The sequence below is a fragment of the Macaca mulatta genome, chromosome X (genome assembly GCF_049350105.2).
Source record: "Macaca mulatta isolate MMU2019108-1 chromosome X, T2T-MMU8v2.0, whole genome shotgun sequence".
NCBI classification, from domain to species: Eukaryota; Metazoa; Chordata; class Mammalia; order Primates; family Cercopithecidae; genus Macaca; species Macaca mulatta.
Genome location: NC_133426.1, coordinates 41,746,505 through 41,766,521, shown reverse-complemented (window position 1 = coordinate 41,766,521; position 20,017 = coordinate 41,746,505). Strand labels below are relative to the sequence as shown.

The 20,017-nt window shown below is 35.1% G+C and overlaps 1 protein-coding gene and 1 non-coding gene across 23 annotated transcripts in view; one reads left to right on the top strand and one right to left on the bottom strand.

Moving 5' to 3' along the window:
- The window catches only part of CASK (calcium/calmodulin dependent serine protein kinase), a 407,963-nt gene that overhangs the window by 75,943 nt on the left and 312,003 nt on the right, over window positions 1-20,017 (top strand).
- LOC114675141 (5S ribosomal RNA) lies at window positions 3,754-3,872 on the bottom strand. Its single transcript, XR_003726239.1, has one exon. It is a non-coding gene; the product is annotated as a 5S ribosomal RNA (ribosomal RNA).

Sequence of the window (20,017 nt, the reverse complement as noted above, 5' to 3'; positions counted from 1 at the left end):
TTTGTATAAACCTAATTCATTAGACATATGTTCTGATGCTGTTTATAAACTTAGTAAGATTCCAATTTTAAATCACAAGTCCAAGTCAGTTACTCAATTACCAATATTAAATTGGAATAATATAAGCCAAATTCTCATAAGCATTGTTATAAATAATTAAAATAAATATTAATAGCTTCTTTTTCAACCCAAAATTATCAATACCAGAGTTTTGACTTACCTCATTGTTGTACCAAATTCTAATTCTCTCCAGGCTAAAGATATTTTTTCAGGAAACAATTACTTACCTTCTCATTGGCTGAAATTGTTTATTGACAGATTTCTTCAGATCTCTTGAGCTACAGACTCAGAATGCCAAGCGAACCTCTGTCTCTTGTCACTTGGTCAGGGGGTCAAATTCCAAATTTACAAAAGGGGAGAGGACTTAGTATATAGTTCATATACCTGATATTAAGTCCTGACTTCATTTAATATAATATGTGGGAGTCTATCGCTGAAGTTATAGCTCACTCCTTCATTGCTTTGCCATTGCTTTGGCTATATAAATGTCTTCAAGTCCTATTCTGAAGACAAACCCAGCCATTCTATTGATCCCTCATCCTCTTAAGCTTCCTTGAACTTAATAGAATCCTGTGCTCTTTTCATATCCTTCCTATATGGTAGGACCACAACGTATAGGTATTAAATGATATCCAGTTGGATTCGGGATATTACTCATGACTTTATCTGATTTTGGTCAGAGTTCAGTGGTATTCAAGTGAAAATAGGCAATTGGCCCTTTATATTTATGGCACCAGAATTAAGTTTTTCCATCGTCTTTAGCATAATCACTTAGTACTCAGTATAAAGTTAGGAAACAATCAAAATTCCATCTCCACCACCTCCACCTTTTTTTTTTGCAATGGGATTCCCATACCCTCTATTGCTCATGTTCATACTAGCTGTCTTGATTCTAACTTGGACACATTTTATTATAAGATGTATAATATATGTAATAAATAGTAAATTATTTCATTATATAAAGTCTCTATGAACAGGACTTCCCCTCCCTCAACTTCTTTCAACCCTTTTCCAGTCACTATGGGCAACACATCTTAACTCCTCTGCTCTTCTGGTCCATTTACAAATTGTTAGGGTCCAAAAATGACGTCATTCATGGCTTAGCATAGAAGGAGATGCTACATAAGAAGACACATATTTTGAAGTAAAATTTAACACAGTAAAAAGGAATCCGTAAGTTCAAATAATATCTAGAAATATCTATATTTACTGTTACATTCTTTCCCAAATAAACTTATCTCTTAAGCAACAGATAATTTAAAATCTATTTTATCTTTATTCTTTCCTTTTTGTTTCATTTTATTATTTTATTTTTAGCTTAGTGGTTTGTTTGCTCTTTGTTATTATCTCAATATTTTTTCTTGTTTTCCTAGTGTACTTGTATTCAAATACATTATTGAGTGAAATAGGTCTTTAAAGGGTTATCTAAGAACCTACCATATGCTATTTATTTGAATAGGTCATTATAATACAAATGATAAATAAAAAGAGCCCCTAGCCTTAAGGGACCTATGTTTTAATAGTCTCCAACCATTGTTTATAACATGGTTTTTATTAGGAAAACAATGTGTAATAAATTTGAAGTAAATCATTTACAAATTAATTTTTTTTGAGATGGGATCTCTCTCTTGCCCAGGCCAGAGTGCAGTGGTGCAATCATGGCTCATTGTAGCCTTGACCTCCCTGAGCTCAGGTTATCCTCCCCTGAACCCCAGCCTCCTGAATAGCTGGGACTACAGGCATGCGCCACCACACACAGCTGATTTTTTGTATTTTTTGTAGAGATGAGGTTTTGCCATGTTGTTCAGGCTGATCTCAAACTCCTGAGCTCAAGTGATCTACCCACCTTGGCCTCCCAAAGTGTTGGGATTACAGGCATGAGCCTCCACTCCCAGCCCACAAATTTACTTTTGAAATGAAATGTGTTGATTTGTTGGAGACCACCTGTACATGTTTTAATATTTTAAATTCTCATTGCTCTAATGAAGATGAGATATTATAATTGATGAGGCTAAAGATGAGATATTTCATAAAAGATGAGATATTTTTGAATATCTGTTCTCTATCTTTGCCATCAAAATTATAATTTTTATTTTATAGGACTTCTTAACTTGCAGGTTGCCGAGTATTCAATAATCCCTTGAAATTGTAAGCAGAATTATGTTTATTTTTTTTAGAGTCCATAGCTCTCATTAGATTCCTAAAAAGGTATATTATTCCTAAATGATTTAGAATTTCTCCTTTCACATATATGGAAAAATGAAATTCATGGTTATGAACATGAGATGAATAAGAAGTTTCTACTAAATCAAAGCTGGATGAATTTATATTAGGATATGACTTCTGATGGGGGACTTTTTATACTTACATATACAGCTTCCATTAATGAATTTTCTAGGTTATTATCTTGAACTTTTAATTAATATACTTTTTGTCTCTTATTCTACAGAGCCACTAATTAAATTAGACTTTTTGTTTTAAAAATAGGTATCAAAACTAATTCAGACAAATTATAATAAGGAAACTAAAGGAAAGTAAGATATATAGAATTGGAAACTAAATTATCAAAGTTCTGAGTTCTTGATAGGACTCAGTTCTTTATGGTTTATTGTAAAAGTCCAAAATTAACAATTTCTATTTGGGAGTATTATACGTTATGTTCTAGAAAGAGTATATTTTGGGTTCTAGTTTGCTTAGTCTTCAAGAATGTCTCATTCTAAAGTCTTAGATAGTAGGTGATATCAGTGAAATTGAAGAAGTAAGGACCTTGACAATTCTCATTTTAATTTTTAAAAAAGAGAAAACTGACAGAAATGTCAGACTCAACTTGTTCGGGGCTCTGGAGATTGACCAAAGGCTTACAGCTATCCAGGAATAATTTATTCAAGAAAACTGACTGATTCTTGGTAAGAACAGTGAACTTCATAGCATTGTATAATAATTTGTCCCATTCACTTCCCCCTTTCTTCCAGTTCTTTAGTAACCTTGAAAACAAACAGTTCACAATCACGATGAAAACCAGCAACTTGACAGCCATCAAAGGAGGCTGAATGGGGATGGAGCTCCTCCAAGGCCGCATTCCCATAATATTGTCATTTTTTTACTTGTCTGGTAGTTCCCTGGAAGACTTCTCAGTACATTTGTGTTTTTATAAAGGAATACCAGAGAGTGGGTAATTTATAAAGAAAAGAGGTTTATTTGGCTCATGGTTCTGCAGGCTGTACAAGAAGCATGACACCACCATCTGCTTCTGGTGAGGGCTTCAGGAAACTTCCAATCCCGGTAGAAGGGGAAGGGGAGCCAGTGTGTACAGAGATCACCTGGCAAGAGAGGAAGCAAGAGAGAGATGAGAGGTACTAGGTTTTTTTTTGTTGTTTTTTTTTGTTTGTTTTTTTGAGACGGAGTCTTGCTCTGTCCCCCAGGCTGGGGTGCAGTGGCGCAATCTCGGCTCACTGCAAGCTCCGCCTCCTGGGTTTACGCCATTCTCCTGCCTCAGCCTCCTGAGTAGCTGGGACTACAGGCGCCCGCCACCTCGCCCAGCTAGTTTTTTGTATTTTTAGTAGAGACGGGGTTTCACCGTGTTAGCCAGGATGGTCTCGATCTCCTGACCTTGTGATCCGCCTACCTCAGCCTCCCAAAGTGCTGGGATTACAGGCTTGAGCCACGGCGCCCGGCCAAGAAAGAAAGCCCAAAAGCCTACAGCACTCGGTATTCCCAGGCGGTCTCCCATCCAAGTACTAACCAGGCCCGACCCTGCTTAGCTTCCGAGATCAGACGAGATCGGGCGCATTCAGGGTGGTATGGCTGTAGACTAGGTTGTTTTTAACAACCAGCTCTCATGATAACTAACAGAGTGAGAACTCGTTACTGCCAGGATGGCACCAAGGCATTCATGAGGGATCCACCCCCATGACTCAGATAGCTCCATTGGGCCCCTACCTTCAACATTGGGGATCAGTCTTCAACATGAGGTTTCAGGGGACAGACATCCCAACTATAGCAACCTCTCTTGCAAGACTGTCTTTAATTGGCCTGACTCAGAGATCACCCAGTGCAGAAAAAAGTTTCCTCTGGGGGCATTTGCCAAAAACCTTTAGAGGTAGTTATTTAATTTCATTGCTGCCTGAGGCATAGATAACAGCTGGGCAAACAAAAAGCTAACCTAAAACCTTAAAACAAAAAGTAAGGGAATGAGATGCCCATAGAGGCTTTGAAAAAGCTACAATGTACTCTCTAGAAAATATTATGTTAAGAAAGTCATGCACATATATAAGACTGTGAACAAGCTCAGGAAAAATCTAAGAAGGACTTAATTTCTCACCTCTAGCTGACTTTCAGGCTATGCAAACAGGAATTGAATGATAAGGTAGACATGTGATCTCCCTGAGTGAGTGTTGAAGGTATGCCCTATGCATCCACAAAACCCTTGGGCAAAGACTAAGCTAAATAAGCAGAGACATAAAAAAGAATACAGACAGCAGAATGTGTTCCCCCAAAAAAATCACTAAGCAAAGAGCAGGAGTAACAATAAACAGCAACAACAAATCCTGCAGAAAAGGAGATTCTGATTTTTAGAGTTGACACATAATATTATTTAAGACACCCAGTTTTCAACAAAAAATTATGAGACATGCAAAGAAACAAGAAAATATAGCTCATACTTTGGGGGGGAAAGCAATCCACAGAAACTGTTCCTGAGCAAACCCAGATGCCCAGACGTTGGACTTACTAGAAAAAGAGTTATCAAATAGAAAGTATCAAAAATGAGATAGAAACTATAAAAAATGAAAAGAGAAAATCAAATCAAAATTCTGGAATTGAAAAATACAATAACTAAAGAGGCTCAGCAGCATATATGAGGAGGCAGAATAAAGAATCAGAACCAGAAGACATGGAGATAGGTTCATTGTAATTATCTAGTCTCCAGAACTGAAAGATAAAAGAATGAGCTAAATGAGCAGAGCCTCAGAGACCTCTGGGGATACCATCAAGAATACCAACATATGCATAATGAGAACTTCAAAAGGAAAGGAGAGAAAGGAGTAGAAAGAATATTTGAAGAAATAATGGCCCAAAACTTCTTAAATTTGATGAAAACATAAATCTACACAACCAATAAGTTCAGCAAACTCCAAGTAGGATAAATGCAAAAAAACACCATAATCAAGCTGTCAAAAGCTACGGACAAGGGGAGTATCTTGAAAACAGCAAGGGAGAACTGAAAAATCACTTACAAGGGATCTATAAAAATATTAACAGCAGATTTCTCTCAAAAACCGAGGATACTGAAAGGCAACAGGGTAACATTCAAAGTGCTGAAAGAAAAATAATATCTACCAAGAATTCTTTATCTAGCAAAAACATACTTCAAGCGTGTAGGATAAATGAAGATATTTTCAGATAAACAAAAACTGGTAGAATTTGTCATTAGCTTCCTTGCCCTACAAGGAATACTAAAAGTCATTATTTATGCTAAAAAGAAAATAATTTTTTTAATTTTTAATTTTTATGGGTATATAGTAGATATATATATTTATAGGTTACATGAGATATTTTGATACACAATCACATCAGGGTAAGTGGGGTATTCATCACTTCAAACATTTAACCTTTGTGTTACAAACAATCCAGTTATATTCTTTCAGTTATTTTAAAATGTACAATTAAATTATTAAATTATTTTTCACTATAGTCACCCTGTTGTGCTAGCAAATACTAGGTCTTATTCATTCTTTCTATTTTTTGTACCCATTAACCATCCCTACTTTCCCCACCTCCCACCAGACCCCCTGCCAACTACCCTTTCCAGTCTCTGGTAAGCACTCTTCTACCTGTATCCTCCTGACTTCAATTATTTTAATATTTAGCTCCCACAAATAAGCGAAACATGCAATGTTTGTCTTCCTGTGCCTGGCTTATTTCATTTAACATAATGGCCTCCAGTCCTATCCATGTTTTTGCAGATGACAGGATCTCATTCTTCCTTATGGCTGAATAGTACCCCATTGTGTATATGTACCACATTTTCTTTATCCATTCATCTGTTGATGGACACTTAGGTTGATTCCAAGTCTTGGCTATTGTGAATAGTGCTGCAGTAAACATGGGAGTGCAGATACCGCTTAGATATACTGATTTCCTTTCTTTTGGGTATATACCTAGGAGTGGGTTTGCTGGATTGTATGATGGCTCTATTTTTAGTTTTTTGAGGAACCTCCAAACTGTTCTCCATGGTAGTTGTACTAATTTACATTCTCACCAACAGTGTATGAGGGTTACCTTTTCTCTACATCCTTGCCAGCATTTGTTACTGCCTAACATTTAGATAATAGCCATTTTAAGTATAGTAAAAGGAAGTATAGTAAAAGTATAGTAAAAGGAATGACAAGAAATCAAAGTGGAACACCATAAAATATCTATTTAACACAAAAGGAGGCAGTATTGGAGGAATACAGGAACAAAAAAGACAGATAGAAAACCAGTAGTAAAATTACAAACATAAATTGTACCTTTTCAGTAATAATATTAAATATAAATGAATTAAACACTCCAATTACAAGGCAGAGATTGGGAACATGGATGAAAAACAGGTGAGATGGTATCTCATGTTTTTTGCTGTCTACAAGAGACATACTTCAGATTTTAAAAATACATGTAAGTTGAAAGTAAATGAGTAGAAAAAGATATACAGTGCAAACAGTAACCAAAAGAGCTCTGAAGTGGCTATTACTAATATCAGATGAAATAGACTTTAATAATTAAATCAGAAATTTAATAATCAAACAGAAATTGTTACTAGAGATAAAGAAGGACATATTATAATAATAGCAGCATTAATCCATCAAGAAGATTTAGCAATTATAAACATATATGCACCTAAGAACAAAGCTCCAAAATACATGAAACAGAAAAAGACAATTAGAGGGAGAAATAGAGAATTCAGCAATAATAGTTGGAGACTTCAATACCTGACTTAATAATGGATTCAACAACTAAACAGAAGATCATTAAAGAAAGGGAAGGTGGATTTGGGCATCACTAGAAACCAACAAGACCTAACAGACATCTGTATAACACTCCACTCAACAACAGGAGACTATACATTCTTCTCAAGTACACATAGAATATTACCTAGGATAGACTGCATTAGCCCATCAAATATGTCTCAATCAATTTAAAAATATCTGAAATCATACAAAGTATCTTCTCTGGCCACAATGGAATGAACCCAGAAATCAATAACAGAAACAAATTTGGGAAATTCACAAAGATGTGGAAATTAACATAGTAGCCAGTGGGTCAAAGAAGAAATTACAAGAATACTTAAAAAATACTCTGAGATGAATGAAAACAAAAATATAACATATCAATATTTATGAGATGCAGCAAAAGCAGTGAGTGGGGGAAGTTTATTATTGTAAATGCCTATATTGAAAAGTAAGAAAGAGCTCAAATCAATAATTTAACCTTCCACTTTAAGAAACTGGAAAAGAATACTAAACTTCACAGGCAAAAATAAGGAAGTAATAAGGATTATAGGAGGCATAGAGACGAGAAAAAACAATGGAAGAAGTCAATAAAACCAAAGATTGTTTCTTTGAAAAGGTAAAAATAAAAATTGAGTATACTTCTTGAGTAAAACTGACTCAAGAAGAAATAGAAGATCTGAGTAAACCTGTGATAAGAATAGACTGATATGTACTCAAAATTTTCCCATAAAGGAAAGCCCAGGCCCAGATAGCTTAATGGTGAATTCTACTACATGTTTATAGAATTCGTATCATTCCTTCACACATATTTCTGAAAAATAAGAGAGGGAACACTTCTCAACTTTTTTTGTAAGGCCTGCAATACCCTGATACCAAAACTAGACAAAGACACTGCAGGAAAGGACCAATATCCCTTATGAATATAAACACACACATTCTCAAGAAAATACTATCAAACTGAGTTTAGCAATTTAAAAAATGTTCTATAGTTCTTCAGAAAGTTAAATCTAAGGTTATATGACCCAGCCATTTCACTGCTAGGCATATGCCTAAGAGAAATGAAACATATATCCAGATAAATCTTGTATATGAATGTTCATAGCAGCATTATTCATAATAGCTGAAAGATAGAACCCAAATGTCTACCAACTGATGAATGTATAGACTAAATATGGTATATCCATACAATGGAATGATTTTTTCAACCATAAAAAGGAATGACATACTGATATAAGCTACAACATGAATGTATCTTGAATACATTGTGCTAAGTGAAAGAAGCAAGTCACATGAGATTACATATGTTCTATTCATGTGAAATTTCCAGAATAGGCAAATGTGTCAGAACAGAAGGGAGTAAATTAGTGGTTGCCCAGGGTATGGAGAGAGATGAGATAGGGAGTGTCTGGTAATGGGTATGGGATTTCTTTTTGAAGTGATTAAATGTTCAAAATTTGAACACAGTAATGGTTGCATGACTGTGAATATACTAAAATCCATTAAATTGTATACTTTGTGGACAAATTGTATGATAAGTTGAATAAGGATTTTTTAAGTACCACGAGTAAGTAGAATTATAACAGAAATTCAAGCTTGTTTAAACATTTAAAATCATTGTAGTACACCTTATTAATAGAAAAATGAACAACAGTCCACATGATCATCTCAACAGACAAAAAGCATTTACAAAATTCAACCCCCTTTCATGATAAAAACACTCAACAACCTACAAATAGAAGGAAACTTCTTTAACCTTTTAAAAGGCATCTAAGAAAAACCAAAGTCTAACTTTACATTTAATGTTGTAAGATAATTCTTTCTTCTGAAGATCAGGAATAAGATAAGAATATCTGTTCTCAATATGTTTATTCAATATTGTACTAGAAATTTTAGCCAGGGCAGTTATGCAAGAAATAGAAATAAAAAGCATCCAGATTGAAAAGGAAGACTTAAAATGCCCTCTATTTGCATATAACATTATCATGTATATATGAAAATCCAAAGAAATTCACAAAAAGACTTAGATGTAATAAGTGAGCTTAGCAAAGTTGCAGGATACAAGATCAATATACAAAAACCAATTGTATTTCTATACACAAGCAGTGAAAAATCTAAAAATGAAGTTAAGAAAGCAATTCCATTTACCGTAGCATCAAAGAGAATAAAATCCTTAGGAAGATACTTAACCAAGGAAGTGCAAGGCTTATAAATGGAAAACTATAAATATTGTTGAGAAAAATTAAGGAAGTCCTAAGTAAATGGTAAGATCCCTCATGTTTGTCTACTAGAAGACTTAATGGTGAAGTGAAAATATTTCCCAAATTGATCTATGGATTCAAAATCCCTACTGGCGCTTTTTGTAAAAATTGGCAAACTGATCTAAAAATTTCCATGGCAAAACAAGGTACCCTGAATAGCCTTAACAATCCTGAAAAACAACGGACAAAGTCACATTTTTCAATTTCAGAATTTTTTTTTTTCTGGAGATGGAGTTTCACTCTTGTCATCCAGGCTAGAGTGCAATCTCGGTTCACTGCAACCTTCACCTCCTGAGTTCAAGCGATTCTCATGCCTCAGCCTCCCGAGTAGCTGGGATTACAGGTGTGTGCCACCACACCCGACTGTTTTTTTTGTATTGTTAGTAGAGACAGGGTTTCGCCATGTTGGCCAGGCTGGTCTTAAACTCCTGACCTCAGATGATCCACTTGCCTCGACCTCCCAGGGTGCTGAGATTATGGGCATGAGCCACTGCTCCCAGCCCAGAATTTTTTATAAGCTACATCAATACACATAGTGTAATCCTGGCATAAGGATAGACATATAGGTTGATGAAATTGAATTAACAATCCAGTAGTAAATCCACATATTCACAGTCAAATAATTTTCAACTGTGGTGCCAAGATTGTTCAATGGAGAAAGAATAGTTTATTCAAAACAGTGGTATTGGGACAACTGGATGCTGACATGCAAAAGATTGAAGATGGACCTCTACCCCTCACCATATACAAAAATTAACGCAAAGTAGATCAAAGATTTAAATGTATGAGTTAACACCATGAAATTTTTAGAGAAAACATAGACATAAATCTTTATGACCTTGGTTTAAGTAATGGTTTCTTCATTATTACACCTAAAGCATAAGCAACTGAAGAAAAAAAATAGATAATGGGATTCATCATAATTTAAAATTTTTATACTTCAATAGACACTATCAAGAAAGTAAAAAGAGGCTAGGTGTGGTGGCTCATGCCCATAATCTCAGCACTTTGGAAGGCCGAGGCATGCAGATCACTTGAGGTCAAGAGTTCGAGACCAGCCTGGCCAACATGGCAAAACCCTGTTTCTACTAAAAATACAAAAGTTAGCCGGGGGTGGTGGTGCATGCCTGTAATCCCAGCTTCCCAGCTACTCAGGAGGCTGAGGCATGAGAATTACCTGAACTCAAGAGGCAGAGGTTGCAGTGAGCCAAGATCATGCCACCGCAGTCCAGCCTGGGTGACAGAGTGAGACTGTCGCCCCCACCCCTCCCAAAAAAAAAGAAAGAAAAAGATAATACACAGCATTGGGGGAACTATTTGCAAATCATATATTTGATAATCTAGTATCTCAGGTATACAGAGAACTCTTTAAAAGTCAACAATAAATAAAAACAGATAACCTGATTAAAATGATAATGGATTTGAATAGACATTTCTTCAAATAATATTTACAAATGGTCAGTAAACACATGAAAAGACATTCAGTGTCATTGGCTTTTAGGAAAATAGAAATCCAAACCATAATAAGATACCACTTCACACCCACTAAAATGGCTGTAGTACAACAAAACAAAACAAAAAAAACAAAAACAAACAGTAACATGTGTTGGCAAGGATTTGGAGAATTTGGAACCATCGTACATTGCTATTGGGAATATAAAATGATGTAACCGCTCTTGAAAAGTGTGGCAGTTCCTCAAAAGTTGAACTTAGAGCACCCTATGACCTAGCAATTCTCCTCCTAGGTATATACCCAAAAGCATTGAAAACATAGGTAGACAGGAAAGCTGGTACGTGAATAGTCATTGCAGCATTATTTGTAGCAGGCAAATGTGGAATCAAACCAAACGTTCATCAACTGATGAATGGGTAAGCAAAATGAATATTACATACAATAGAATATTTATTGTTCAGCCTTAAAAAGGAATTAAAGGTATGCAAAACTGGTTCAACATTTGAAAATCAATTAATGTTATCCATCACGTCAACAAGCTAAAGAAGAAAAATTACTTGGTCATATTAGTAGATGGAGAAAAGGCAGTTGACAAAATCCAGCACCCTCAACTTGATAACGAACGTTTACAAAAAAATCCCTACAGCTAACATCTTACTTAATGGTGAGAAACTAGATGTTTTTCCCCTAAAATTGGGAACAAGACCAGAATGTTCCTGTTCTCTACTCCTGTTCAACATCCTACCAGAAACCCTTGCTAATGCAATAAGACATAAGGAAATAAAAGCTATACGGATTGGGGGAAAAGAAGTAAAACTATCTTTGTTCTGAGATGACATGATTGTCTATGTAGAAAGTCCCAAAAATCCCAGAGAATCAACAACAAACTCCTGGAACAAATAAGGGATTATAGCAGGTTACAGGTTACAAGGTTAACATATAAAAAGTCTATAGCTTTCTTACATGCCAGCAATGTGCAAGTGGAATTTGAAATTTAAAATATAACACATTATATTAACACCAAAATATTGAACTGCTTATGTATAAACATAACAAAATATATACAAGATACATACAAAGGAAATTTCTAAACTTTGATGAAAGAAATCAAAAAAGATCTAAATAAATATATATTCCATGTTCGTGGATAACAAGACTCAATGTTGTTAAGAATCAATTCTTACCATATTGATCTGTAGATTCAGTGCAATCCCAAGCATAATTTCAAGAAGTGACTTTGTGGATATTGACAAACTGATCTAAATTTTATATGGAAAGGCAAAAGATTCAGAATAGACACCATATTATTGAAGAATAAGAACGAAGTTGGAGAACTGACACTACCTGACTTCAGTACTTGACTTCAATACCTTAAGGCTACAGTAATCATGACAGTGTGGTATTGGTGAAGGAATAAGCAAATAGATCCATAGAATAGAATAGAGACCCTAGAAGTAGATCCACACAAATATTGTCAATAGATCTTTGACAAAGTAGCAAAGGCAAACCAATGGAAAAAAGATAGTCTTCTCAACAAGTGGTGCCAGAACAACTGGACATCCACATGAATAAAAATGAATTTAGACATAGACCTTACATTTTTCCAATAAGTTTTTTCATAATACTTTTCCCCTTAGACCAGGAATAAGGCAAAGTTGATCAATTTTCACCATTCTTCTTCAACATATTTCTGGAAGCTACCACAGTAAGGGAAGAAAGGTAAATATAAGCATGTAGATTGGAACGGAAGAAATGAAACTGTCCCTGTTTGCTGATGACGTGACAGTCTACATAGAAAAATGAAAAGGAATCTACAAATAAAAAAAGAAACTCCTAGAACTAGTGAGCGAGTTTGTCAAGGATATGAGATAAACATATCAAAAATCAGCTATTTCTCTATACTCACAAAGAACACCTGGAAACCATAGTTAAAAGCATAATACCATTTGCAGTTGCTTAAAATAAAATGAAGTGCCTAGGTATAAATCCCACAAAACATACACAAACCTTGTATGGTGAAAACTACAGAACTCTGGTGAAAGAAATTAAAGATCTAAATAAATGAAGAGATGTACTCTGTTCAGGGATTGGAAGACTCAACATAGTAAATATATAATTTCTCCCCAAATTTATCTCTAGATTTGACCCAATTTCAATTAAAATCCTAGGAAGATTTTTTTATGGATATAGAAAGCTTATCCTAAAATATTTCTGGAAAGGAAAAAGAGTAAGAATAGCTAAAACAATTTTGAAAAACTATGATAAAGCGGGAGGAATCATTCTACCCACTATATAGTGGGAGGAATCATTCTACCCACTATATAGATTTATATAGCTATAGGAATTAATATAGGGTAGTACTGGCAGAGAGATAGACACGTAGCTTGATGGAACAGATTAGATTACCCATAAGTACCCCCACACAAGTACAGCCAAATAGTTTTTGAGAAAGATTCAAACCCAATTCAATGAAGAAAGGGTAATTTTTTTCTACAAATGGTGGGGAGCAATTGGACATCCATAGGCCAAAAATGAACCTCAATTTAAACCTCATGCCCTATAAAAAATTAACTCAAAATAGATCATAGATTTAAATATAAAACCTAAAGCTGCATAGCTTTTTTTTTTTTTTTTAAAGAGTCTCACTCTGTCGCCCAGGCTGGGGTTCAGTGGTGCGATCTTGGCTCACTGCAACCTCCCCCTCCCGGGTTCAAGTGATTCTTGTGCCTCAGCCTCCTGAGTAGCTAGCTAGCTGGGGCTACATGCACATACCACTATGCCTGGCTAATTATTGGTATTTTTAGTACAGACGGGGTTTCACCATGTTGGCCAGGCTGGTCTCAAATTCCTGACCTCAGGTGATCCACCTGCCTTGGCCTGCCAAAGTGCTGGGATTACTGGCATGAGCCACCACGCCCGGCCGAAATACGTAACTTTTGAAAGAAAATGTACCCTAATATCATTACGACATGGAGGGAGATGAAGAATTCTTAGACATGACACTAAATGCACAATTCGTAGATGAAAAAAGAAAGAAAAAAAAAACCTCAACAGTAAAAAATAAAACAAATAGTCCAATTGGATAATGGTTAAAAGACATGAACATTTTTCCCAAAAAGGGTTATACAGGTTCTAAACAATTACATGAAAATATGTTCAACATCATTATCCATTAGGGAAATGCAAATTAAAGCCACAATAAGATATCGCTCCACACTTAATAGAACAACTACAATAAAAAGGTGAGGCCAGGGGCAGTGGTTCACACCTGTAATTCCAGCACTTTCACAGGCTGAGGTGGGAGGATTGCTTGAGCCCAGGAGTTCAAGACCAGTCTGTGCAACGTGGGGAGACCCTGTCTCTTAAAACAAATAAATAACAATAATGACAATACCATATTCTGGCAAGGATGCAGAGAACTGGATCTTTCATGTATCTGGTGTGAATATAAAGTGGTACAGTCACTCCAGAAAAGAGTTAGGCAGCTTCTTTAAAATTCTAAAACATACATTTGCCATACAACCCAGCAGTTATACTCCTGGGAAATGTACATAAGTACATTCCTAAGGAAATGAAAACTTATGTTCACAGTAAGACCTGTAATCAAGTTTTTATAGCAGCTATACTCATAGCTAAAATTTGGAAAGTACCAAAATATCCTACAATGGGTTAATGGTTAAATGAATTGTGGTACATCTATACCATGGAATCCTACTGAGCAATAAAAATGAAAAATCTGATGCATGCAACTACTTGGATAGATCTCAAGAAATTCTACTTCGTTAAAAAAAACTTATCTCTTAACTGTCATGTACTGTATGATTTCCTTTATATAAGTTTCAAAGTGATAAAATTATAGAACCGGAGAACAGATTAGTGATTGTCAGGTGTGGGACTCTGCAAAGTTTAGGTGAGGATTGTGAGATGGGTGAGTGGGTGTGACTAGAAAGGGTTAGCACATGGGGTTTTTGTGGGAGATCATTATGTAGCAGTTCTATATCTCTATTTTGGTGGTGACTACTTGAATTTACACACAGTGATAAAATTGAATAGCTCTGCACATAGACACATGAGTGCGTGTAAAACTATTGAAATCAAAATAAAGTCTGTTGGTTGTATCAATAGTCAGTTTCCTGGTTTTGATATTGTACTACTGTTATATGCTACTATGGGGGAAAATGCGTTAAAGGTACACAAAATCTCTGTACTACTTTTGCAACTTTCTGTTAATGTACAATTATTTTAAAATTTTAAAAAATTGTAAAGTTTCCCTTATAAACTGTTTGCTCTTCCATGAAAGAGATAATTAGCCCACAAATATTTGGGAGTATAGGTAAAAACATTTTAACTAAAGGTTTTGATTTCCAAACAATCCAAATTGTTCTGTACAGGCAAACTCTGACTGATGTAACTGATAGCATCATCAAAAACTATCACTTGTTTTCCTCAAGAAACATGAATATTTAATAGATTTCATTTACATGGGGAATTTATATTCATTTTGTGGAATAGTTACTGGTTTAGTTAATAAATCTATATACCTTCCTTTGCATGCAGAAATCATTTGCCAAAACCTTTTATTCACAGTTGCATTTTCTTAGTGTCATCATTTGCTTGACTATGGCTTGCAGTTGATATTGTTAGAAGTAATCCAGCAAATTTCAAGATATTAAGGCTATACTTTTAATTTTGTCATGCAAAATACTATAGAATATGCTTCCAGAACAGTTTGATCATGTATTTTTTAATTCCAGTCCCATATTTAATATATCAAATTATAGTTTGTAAATTTAATATTTAAAATGAAAAGACTAATTCTTTGAAACATTAATGAATTATGTTCATTATGTGATATAATGAATGTCACATAATATAAATGTGCAATATTTTATTTTTGAGTTGTCAGATAATCATTTTGAGCATTGGTATTGTTATAGATTCTTAAGGATGATGAAATCCTTAAACGTTAATTGTGGTTCTGTGGAGAGAAGGGTTTTGTATTTCATGGAATAGTTTGAGCAAAACTGCTAGAGAACAGCTTCTAGCTGCTGTAATAATTTTCAACGAAACACCTCCTTTTCACAGTTCCTGATTATAATAGTAATTTAATTATTGTTTTGCTCATTGGCTAGTTTTTCCTAAAGGGGATTTCCCTTAGGTTTTTTTTTTTTTTTCTTTACTTTTAAAGCAAATTTTCTTTGTATAGAATTTCATGTATTTCTGTAGACCTTGTATCTTTTTTTTCTACAGGGCAATTTCTATCTGTAGACCTTAGACAATAAGTTATGAGTACTGTTTTAGCAAACTGCACATCTTTGGCTGTTTTTCCTAATGGTTTTGTGTATGTGTGTCTGTTTTGAATTTTTTCAGGCTAATGAGAGTCAACTTTAAATACGTCTGTTTCTTAATGATTAATTTTGCTGTATTATGACAAGCATTTCTGGATAACTGTATTTAAAATGAGATACAAATATTACAAATGTAAAATTTATACTTGTCTTGCTAATCAGATCCTGCTATTCTAGTGAAAAACTGCTGATGAATCTCTAAACCTGAGACAGTTTATAGTGATTATGCCTGAGATCAACTGCATGGGAAAAGAAAACCTATTTCTTTCATCTTGTTTTTTGCCTTTTAGAAAACAGTGTAGATTGCCTACTTCTGAAAGTATGTGGCTATTTGTTAACTAAAATGACTCAAACTTGTTCAATATAATTCTAGGTGTAAACATGGCTTGATATTACATGTAACATGTTGGCCATAATCCCCAATATCAACATTTTATTTGCAAATGTCTCTTAACCTGAATTTCTCATCTCATATGACTTCACTGTGTTGATGAGGAGGCTTGTGTTTATGTAATAGAGCTCTCAAAGCTCATTGGCTCACATATTCAATTTATCTTAGTATTATCTTAATGTTACATTCAGGAAATGTAGCAATATGAAAAAAAAACTGAGATGAGTTTCTCTGCTCATTTTTTATTCTAAAATAAAGCAGCTTTTTAAAAATGTTTTTCCAGGCCGGGCACAGTGGCCAGGCATGGTGGCTCATGCCTGTAATCCCAGCACTTTGAGAGGCCAAGGTGGGTGGATCACCTGAGGTCAGGAGTTCAAGACTAGCCTGGCCAACATGGTGAAACCCTGTCTCTACTAAAAATATTTATTTTTAATGTTTTTCCTCTACTATATGTGGAATTTGTGTTTCACAAGTTAAAAAGTGCTTTTTATCATTGTTGTTCTCTTTTTCTATACAAATAGCTACCTATTTTCTTTCAAATCTGCATTTTGCTAGCTTTTACATTATGCGACGTAGAGAATTCATTAGGAAACTGTGGGAATAGAAAATAGATGAAGACAGAGAATTTGGTGGGTTGACATAACCCTTGATGTATGGGCTACAGTAGCTGGAAAATTCAGTCTATACACTAGATACAAGATGAATTTTGCAGTATACTTGCTAATTAAAATTTGAGTCTGAAGAATTAGATGAGGGGTGTTCTTGGATGTATTGAATAAGTTACCATTATCCCATCTATGTGAAGAGCCTTTGGAAATAACCTAAGAAGTGTCTTTTGTTATTAAGTTTCCTCTGTAAGAAATTTGTATTACACAATTAAATAATACATGTCAGATAGAAAATATAATAAATTCCAACTTAGGAGACAGTTTATTCAAAAGAATTATTGCAAGGGGGAGAGAGAAACTATTGCAATAGGGAGTGGGGTCTATTTTAATAGAGAGAACACTCTCACCGTAAGATCTATGAGTATCTCAAGGGTTAGGCAAAAAATATTTTTCTTTTATGGGAGGAATAAACAAGATTAGAAAGAACGTGGTAGGAGGAAGTGGGAAGGCCTGGGGGAAGGAGAGAAGCTTAACCAGTTTGATTAACAAGCAACTTCAGACTGGGTGTAAGAGCTCCTAATTGTTCACAAAAACTTCTATACAATATCAAGCACGAATAATTTTAAGGGAACCACTTTTCAAATTCTTACTTCTATATATACTCTTCGTAAACTTGATATACTTAAGAAAATGTCTGTAATGGACATAGAAGTTCTCCTTTCTCATATCCCCTTTCACAAATTTTTCTTCTCTCATTTTACTATCGTCCTTCCTCTTACCCATCCAGAATCTTAATTGTGGTGTGTTACAAGATCTGTTGTAATATGTATCAAAACTTCCAGGGCGCCAAACGAAAGGACAGTTTGAAAATTGGCATCATTGTTGAGAAAGTGAATAACTCTGAAAGACCAATAACATACTTTTTCAAGTTAGGTCTATTCTTGCTTTACTTTCAACAAAATTGATGGATGACCTTATCAATTTGTAAGTTGATGGATTATTAAGAGTAATTTTTGTGGCTCACTCCTATAATCCCAGCACTTGGGGAGGCAGAGGTGGGCAGATCACCTGAGCCTAGGAGTTCAAGACCACCCTGGGCACAACATAGTAAAACCCCATCTCTACAAAAAATACAAAAAATTTGCTGGGCATGGTGGCATGTGCCTGTAGTCTCAGCTACCTGGGAGGCTGAGGTGGGAGGATCGCCTGAGCCCGGGAAATCGAGGCTGCAGTGAGCTGTGATTGTGCCACTGCACTCCAGCCTGGGCAACAGAGTAAGATCCTTTCTCAAAAAAAGCGTAATTTTTATTAAGTCATTATAATTCATGGTATATAACTCAAAAAGAGATTGCTTTAACAGAACTTCATCTATTCCTATATACTTGGTTTTTTTTCAAATAGGTTTATTGAGATATAATTCACATACCATAAAACACTCCTTTAAGTTGTATAACTCAGTGGATTTTAGTATATTAAGAGTTGTGCAACTGTCATTGCTACCTATTTTCAGAACATTTTCATCTCCCCCAAAAGAAACCCTATACCTTTTCATAGACACCCACTATTTTCCCCCCTCCTGGTCTCTGGCAATTACCAGTCTACTTTCTATTTCTATGTATTTGCCTTTTTTGGACATTTCGTATAAATGGAAACATACAATATGTGTTGCATCTGGCTTCTTTCGCCTTACATATTTTCAAGGTTCATCCATGTAGTAGCAGGTGTCAGTACTTTATTCCTTCTTATGACTGAATAATATTCCATTGCGTAGATATATATCGATTCATTAGTTGATGTACATTTGGGTTGTATCAGTTTTTTAGCTGTTAGGTATAATCCTGATATGAATATTCATGTGTAGTTGATCCTCGTTATTCAAGGATTCTTTATTTAAAAATTCACCTAATTGATAATATTTATAACTCCCAAACTCATACTCTTGGCATCACGCACAGACATGTGCAAAGTGATGACAAATTTGAATCATTCAACATGCACATTCCCAGCTAAGGTCAGACAAGGCAACACTCTTCTATCTTGTTGTTTGGGCTCTCATACCATAAATGAGTTCCCTTTTCTATGTCTACTTAGTTCCACATTTTCACCCTTTTGTGTTTTTTGCTGATGATTTTGCTTCTTAAAGTGGCCCCCAAGCATAGTGTTGAGTGCTGTATAGTGTTCCTAAGTGTGAGAAGGCTGTGATGCGCCTTACAGAGAAAATACATATATTAGACAAGTGTCATTCAGGCATGAGTTATAGGGCTGTTGGCCATGGGTTCAGTGTTAATAAATCAACAATATATATGAAATAACATGTCTTTAAACTGAAACACACATATAGTGAGGTTATGTAATGATCTGTGGACAAATATGGTGCAACCAGAGATTCACAGTAACCTGTATTTTCCCGAAGGAACAGTGTTCCTGTGTTTCCTCATTCAGTGTTTGTGTTGACTTTATAGAATATAAGTACTGCAAATAATGAAGATTGACTGTATATGGTTTCATGTAACATACAGTTTCAGTTCTCTTGGGTGTATACCCAGGAATAGAATTGCTAGGTCATATGATAACATTGCTTGTTTTGTGAACAAGGGTTCTTAGTGTTTACATCTATAAAAGTGAAAATAGGAATAGAATTTGTATTGAGCGCTGTCTTATTCTACCAGATGCAAGAAAGTGAGGTCCTTGGTGGGCTGGTGTGGAACTGGCCCCATGACACACAGGAGTGTCACCTTTCGTGCCACTTCCATAGACATAACTTCCAAGGACCCCTGAAGAGACATGTCCAAGTGGAAGAAATCACCACATTCAGGAAAGTCCAAAGCTGTTCAATTATAGTTTTCCTAGAGTAGACTGTTTTCTTTGTTCATTATACCAGCTTTCCACCATCTGTCTCACTTTCCTGTT